Source organism: Pinus tabuliformis, chromosome 1_2, assembly GCF_031772625.1.
Source record: "Pinus tabuliformis cultivar Carrire ecotype Pingquan chromosome 1_2, CPIR1, whole genome shotgun sequence".
In the NCBI taxonomy this organism is placed as follows: domain Eukaryota; kingdom Viridiplantae; phylum Streptophyta; class Pinopsida; order Pinales; family Pinaceae; genus Pinus; species Pinus tabuliformis.
In genome coordinates, this window is record NC_142298.1 from 143,048,352 (window position 1) to 143,056,325 (window position 7,974).

The following is a 7,974-nucleotide window of genomic DNA, read 5'->3' on the forward strand; positions in this document are numbered from 1 at the left end:
GTTGGCGCGATACAATTAACAGGGTGTTGATTGGGCGGAAATGGTGGCAAAAATGGAACAGGAAATTCAGGTAATAAAAAATAATACGAAGACAACACAAGACAAACAAAAAAGTTATGCATACCAGAACATGTTGTTTAAAGATTTTAATTTTGGGGAACATGTGTACTTGCACTTCAATCCAAAGAAGAGCTCCTTGAGGATTGGATCACGTGCCAAGATGGCACCTTAGTTTTGTGGGCCTTTCAATTTTCTTGAAAGGATTGGACCAATAGACTATTGAATTGCACTACCTCCAACAATGAAAGTCCATGATGTTTCCCACGTGTCATTGCTTAAGAAATATGTTAAGGATGTTGATCATGTGATTGACTGGTTTGTATTGCAGGTGGAACCAGATGTAGAATTCCAGTCAGAACCTTAATGTATATTGCAGAGAAAAATTCTCATGCTCCAGAATTGAGCAATTGAGCAGGTTAAAATGCAGTGGAAGCACTTTGGGCCTGATGAAGCTACATAGGAGATGTCGGATTAAATGCGGGTTATGTATCCTTCCTTATTAACTGGTTGAGCGAATGTTTTAGGTATATGTTTTGGTGTGATGTTTTGGTATATGTGCATATGTATATGGATGTAAATACCACCATGAGCTATGTTATAAAGCTACAATAAGCGGTATGGGTTTCATGTTATTATGATTGTCATGTTATGTTGTCATGTTCATTGCTTTTCAACAGGTTGATCATTGCAAATACTGCATCAAGCTAAGTTATAAAGCTCCATGGGTAGTATGTTTTGTTTGCAACAATTTTGTTGGCTGTAGGTGTCATTGAACACTGAGGATGGCGTTCCCCCAAGGGGGAGGGTTTTGTAACAACCCTGGTCAAAATTCTATGTAATAAAGTTAATAAAGGAAAAATAATAACCATGGTCATGGGACATTTATTCCAAGTTGAATGTTGGGAAAAACATCCTAGTGTGGGTGTTCATTTGGTTTATTATGGCTAAGGAAATTGGCAACGACTTTGGAAAGGCAAAATGGATTTTTTGGAAAATAATTTATGAAAATAATGGAAATTAGGAGAAAAGGAAGGTGAAAGGTCATGTGTTGCATGTGAGGAGGAAAATGAAGGAAAATAATGGAAACTTGAAGAAAATAGAGGCCTCATTACTAAAAAGGATTTTGAGGATCACTTGGTATATCTTGTAAATTCAGTTTTGGAGCTCTCTCTCTATTCTCTCTTTGACACTCTTGGACACTTAGAGTTTTCTTGGAGTTATTCATCATTGGATTAAGAAAAGAAAAGAAGGAAAGGGAAAGCAAAGACCAAGCAAGGAATAACAGGATCAAGCAACTACAACGAGATTATTTGCAGGTATCGATTTGCATGTGTGATTTCCTTTCCAGTTTTGGCATGCATGGTTATGCATGTGTGTTCTTGTTTCTCTTGTTGTCATGGGCATGTGTTTTCCAGGTGTGACAATGTTCTTCAACCTTTCGTTTCCATTTCCGAATAGCCATGATGCGATGGGTTCTCATGGTTTGGTTGAGTTGGATTTCCGAATGGATTCGAAACTGAGTGAGGTGGATCTCTGAATGAAAGAACACATGGCCTAGTAACCCCTGAACCAGAATGTGGGTTGCGGTAAAGCTAGATTTTGTGTTGCCTTAGTTGGATTAGGAATCCTTGACTGGTGAATGGTTGGATATACGTAAATTTTAGAGGTGGGTGCTCTTCATCAGGCCTAGGAATCCCAAGATGGTATATACGGTAAAGCTTGGAGAGTTGATTCTTGTTTAGGACCTATTGATCCAATGTGGATTGCGGTAAAGCCCATAGGCCGGTGTCTCGGTTATGGCATAATTATCCCTGAATTGGACTATGGATTGTGGTAAATCCTAGAAGACACTAGGAGACAAGCAAATTCCTCATGGTGTAGGTGGAGAAATCTGGTGGAATCCATGCTTGTTTTGGCCTAGTGACCCGGTGAGGATTGCAGTAAAGCCTATTTCTATTTATGAGGGTGAGGTTGTGTAGCCTCAGAAATCCCTGGTTGATTTTTGGTTATGAGTCCCACATTCATTCTTGGAATATGACACAGGGGTTGTCTTTTGCATTCATTAATAAGAGTTCCTTTCCTTTGTATTTTATGAGAAAATGTATTGGTTCGTATGTGTCAATTATGGCTGATGTATCCTTATTATTTATGTTGTTTATATGTTGGTTATGAGTATGTTTAATGACAATGATGATGCATGGATTTCATCATGCTTTGATTTGTAAATGAATGAACAATGAATATATGACCTAATAGATGATAATGCAACTAATGTGATAAGGCATCAATGCCTCTTAGTGACTCTTAGATAAGTATGAGACCCCTATGCTCAGATCTGTTGTTATGACCTGTAGATTTCATATTCATGACATGTTTGATGAAATGTCTGTCATATCTAGTAGGGGTTCACTCAAGTATTTGTTCAAATATTTGCATTTGTATAATTGTCTCGATGTTAATTTTCATTCCTAAAGGTTTCAAGGAGTTTTGGGCAGTGGCGTGAGTGCTGGCCCTGAAAACATAGCATAGGATCCGGGGTTGCAAGCTCAAAACTAGCTGAAAAATACCCCGGTCGCTTGCATGCTCATGATGTGAGAGCGAATAGAGGGCCCCAATCGCATGCATTCCCATGTCATGGAAGCGATTGAGTCTCTAAGGCAGTGAAGTGTCAAGTTGTCTCAGGGGTTGATCACCTGGAAAGGTTGGTTGGCTCCTATAGGTTTCGTGACATGTGTAGAAGGTTAGATTAGTTGTGTTGTGTTGTTTCCACTTCCTTAACTGTGCATGGGGAGTTGAATCAAATTGTAGTAGCTTCTCATTGCATGTTTACCCTAGTGGATTGGTTAACTTGGGTAAATGTGGGAGGAGGGTGATACATGAAGGAATTCATCTATGGTGGCCCTCGATTTCTCCTTAAACATGTTCCTAAACTGAGATACTTAATCCTTTTTTATCTCAACAAAAGAGGTGGCTTGTGTTTCATTTGATATATTTATTGTCAATACAAAATTTATGACCTTTCTATTGCTAGCAAACTGATGGAAGAACTTAATGTTTTCATCCTCATCTTGGAGTCATATTTCTCTACTTTTGAGTCTCCATTCTTGTTCCCTTTCGAAATATTTTTCATTGACCTTCCTCCGAGGAATTAATAATATTATTCCATTGATCCTACTCCCTCAAGGCATTGTTAAATTTTAGACTTAATTTCCTCCAAATATTTCTTGTCCTTTTTCATTTTCTACATGGACTAGAAAAATATAGCAACTTTACCTTTCTTTAGGTTTTCCTAGAATCAGAGGTCGGGGTGAAACCAAATTGGATAGGTCTAGAGGTATCCAACAATCCTTTATAACTTGTAAAATAGAAGGGCCCTCCAACCATCTTGAATTTAGTTTGAAAGGGATATGGGACTTATCCATTGAGGAATCCACTTAAAATAATATAGGACAATGACTTGAGTCACCTCGAAAAGATACCTACTAAAAAATACTTAAATTTTCCTCTAACAAGTCTTCCGAGATGAGGAATCTATTTGACCTTTTAGAAACACCAGCCTCCCTTGTTCTCATAATCCTTGATGTTGGTGAATATTTATTAGTTGAATTTATAGCAACCCAATTTCCTCTAGATTAGAAAAGAATAAATTTCATAAGGGATCAATCTTAGTGACCGAACCTTAGATTTCCCTGTAACTTAGGGTGAAATTTAGGTTGCCACCAATCATTACTCAACATTTTTAATTAGTAGGTTTTAAAAAGTTGTCTGCCAAAATCTTCTCCTATCGAAGTAAGGTCTATAGAGGTTGATGCAAAGAAACTCTAAATCTAATTCCATATTTTGGAGAGTAGTGGCAAGGCTCGTTTTTATAGTCTATGCATTTATATTTTATGTTATTTTCCCTCCACCTTGTGATATGTTTGTTGCTTCCAATTGTATTGTTTTCTAAACAATACCATCCTAAGAGAGAGGAGGTGAGAGATTTTGCATCTGTCCATTATTATTTCTTGTATGAAAAGAATCGAAGGTTTATGGATTTCTACTAATCTCTTGATGGCTAATTTTTTTGATGGGTTGGCCAACCCCTTATAGTTTAGTGAGAGGATTATCACATGGATTCTTTCCTTGGGGATGATGCTCTAAGGGGCCGATAGAGTGAATTTCACTTTCTAGATTGAATTTTAGTTAGTTTGTTTTTGGGTCATGAAGATAAAATACTTCCTACCTTGATGAGAAGCTTTTCGCTACAAATTATAATATGAACCCAATTGCCACTCAATGCTAGGTTCTCAGGGGAAGTCACTTTGCTTTTAGATCTTAGGTTGTATTTAGGCTTCGAGGGAAGGGAAGGGGCTTCTAAATTATATGGGGTTTTCAAAGGATCTAGGGAGGAGTCAATTATGGGGAAGGACAATGGGGTATCCTTTAAGAGAAAGATTTAGAATGGGAATAGGGATAAAAATGGAGGGTTGGGATTAAAGAGTCTTAAAAAACTAGATTGGAAGTCCTTTCCACATTCGTTTAAAATAACATAGGTGGGGAGTTATAAGGATCCAAATTTTACACTAGACTTAAACAAAGAATTTTCAAATAAGGAGGAATTATAATTCTTACTAGGAGAGAGGTTTTCAATCACAAGAAGATCAAGAAGCTAATATTGAATCAAAGGAGGCACACATAACTAAATGTTAAGGCTAGGGTGATAAAAATGCCATTATGAATTCCATAGGGAGGGTCTGAGAGTGCTAGCTATTGAATCTCTAGCCCTTGATGGTCCCTCCTAATCCATTTTTGCCTCTTGTCACCCTAAATGTAATTTGAACCCAAATGACCATAAGAATGACATCTTGCACACATAAAATGTATTTACTTCATAGTCCACTTCTTGCTTGGAAATAGATTTCCCTCATCTAATAATGATAGCATTAGCTAATCCTTTAAAGATATTGAGGCTGACTGGTGTGCTTGCTACCCCCCTACAACCTGAAGTTCGAAAGGATAATTTGACCTTATAGTAGAAGCCCAACAAATTTTCAATTTCTCGAAAGATGTAATCTGACCATAGAATGAAGGGCAAGCATGGGATTTGAACCCATATAGGAAAAACCTCCATATTTTAGTCTTTTTTCCAAATCCACCTTCCACTTCCTCAAGAAAAATGCCCAAGGGCCCCAATTCTAATGGGATTTAAGATCCATTTTCACATTCTCCCTTGAATTAGTAATCAAAGCCATTAATCATACATTTCAAAGTATACCCTAAAAGACCAAAAAAATTATCCATAGTTCACTTTGTCATAGTATCCACGAACATTCTCTTGCTAGTAAATGTGTCAACTACCATCACTTCCCTCATTGACAAGATTTTGTGAATTTGTACACCCTCGCCCAACACCAAATTTTGTTTATCAACCCTATTCTTCACACGATGTTTTTGGGTTGAAAACATAACTTTTTGGCTCTTAGGATATAGTTTCCAAGGTCATGATCTAAACAAGAGCTTCATTGCTCATTAATTCTTTGGAAAGGCACTAATTGACAAATCACTTCATCAAAATATTTTTTGAAAATCTTATATGTGGGAAGCTTGCATTGCTTAAGGAAGTATACTCACCAAAATGGGATGTGGTGGGACTTGACTCCCTAAAAACATCATAATAATTATTGCAAGCTCATTTGCTAGGGAAGTGGTGGAGGAATCATACAAATTAACCTGAGCTTGATTTGGAATAGAGGTTCATGATCCACCATTACTTCGAATCAACTTAGGTCAAGAATATATATATTTGTAGTCCCTCATCCCTTGACAAATGCATTTCTCCACTTTATTGAATAATTGTGTAGATTATAACAAAAGTATCCCTATTAAATGTTGTTTCTCTAATGACAGGTTACAAATAAGGGAATGGACACGGTAAGAGTTAGGAGGTTTTGGCGATTCTCAAGTCTACCAACCTTTGAGGGAGTCATTAAAATAATCTACTCTTTCTTACTCCTTCGTTAGGTGTATTTGTTGACTAGGCCAGGGATGACATGTGGACACTACTATGAAAGATGAGACCCATCTTTCATCATCACCTTATCACAGAAAGACTAGGTTACTGAAGACTCACAACCTTAAGAAAGACTACGTTACTGAAGACTTACAACCCTAGCTTTAGACCCACAACCCTATCTATAGATCCGCAACCACAAACCACAACATGCTCTTACATAATTAAATGTGTTCATACACTTATTCCAAAAGATAGCATTATTCTACAAGAAGTTTCAAGTTCTATTTTTGAGCTGAGAGACCCATTCTACAACCCAGTATGAGATACTGATGTAAGTATGTTTGTGTTCAACTTGGAGTTGACGAGTGTCCCTTATATATATATATATATATATATATAGATATATAATAAAAAGAAAAAATGAATATATGTGTTTGATTTATTTAATTGAAAGTATTATAAAACATGAATAATCTCTCTCTCACTCTTTCAGTGTCCATACTAAGGAGAAGTGATAAAAATATTTCACTCTCAGTCTCAACCATAAATAAAATATTTCAATGTGCATATGAAACAACATAATCTTAGATCAACTTTATAGAGAAATAAAATAGCTAAAAATTAAAAAAGAACTATATATACGTTATAGAAGCAATTGAAAAAAATATTTTTTTATAGTTAAAACATTTAAGCAATCTCACTATTTTACGCCCAAGTAAATTTTAATCCATTTTATACATTAAAAAATGCAACATAAACAATGAAAAATGACAAATGCTCTACCTCCCCCCTCTCTCTATATATTTAGTAAGGTACAAACATTTTATTAAAATTTTGCACTCTAAATTTTTTTTTCACCTCAATAAATTTAATCTCTCTTAACTCTTACTAGATCCGTAATTAACATAAATATATATATTGGTTTTAATAAAAACCAATTTTTTTTCCATTTTCCATTATAATAAGCTAGCATTATTATTAATACTAACCTACTATTATTTTTATCCTTTTGGTAGGAGAAGTATAAATCCATTTTTGTATTAACAACTTAATAATAACCCACTATTATTTTTATCCTTTTGGTAGCAAAAGTATAAATCCGTTTTTGTATTAACAACTTTTATAAAGACATTTTTAGATAGATATAAAGACTTTATGTTCATTTCTTTTTTAGATAGATATAAAGACATTTTTTCCTTGGGGAAAAATACTCATGACTTAAAGTTAAAGTTGTGATCAACTCAAAGCGACGAAAAGAGTACAAACTCCAAAGGGCTCCATCCAAGTTTTATATTTCATGGTGATACATGTCGTTTCGCAATCAAGTGTTTATTCCTTACAAATAGCTTTATTGGGTAAACCACCGTCATTGGGAAATTGGTTTTAGGAAGTAAAACACTTTTTCATTGTAATTGTAGTCATGAAAATTGTTTGTTTGAAGCTAAAATGTTAAAAAATATAGTACAATTAAAATTATTAACAATTTTAAAGGGGAGTAGTTAATGTTTAAAAGAATAAATACCCCTTTTGTTACATTGGCAAATATTTTTTTTTAATAAATAAATAAATCAATCAATTATCATTTTTTTATATGTTTATTAGGGTTTTTAAAGAAGTTATAGTCTTACTTAATTAATGATAATATGAATAATAAGATATTTTTTAAGATTTTATTTTATTTTAAAGAAATTTAAATTATTAGAATTATTAAAAAAATAAATGAATTAGATGAAGGATGTACATATAAGATGATTAAAGCCTACCTCTACACCCTTATAAATTTGAAATAAATTTGGTGAGTTAACTTAAATTACGGTGTGTTATAAATTGCAAATAAGTGATCTCAGGTTAAGTTAGTAGACTAACTATATATAATATGTTAAATTTATAATGTCTCGTTAGATGGAATATATATTGGA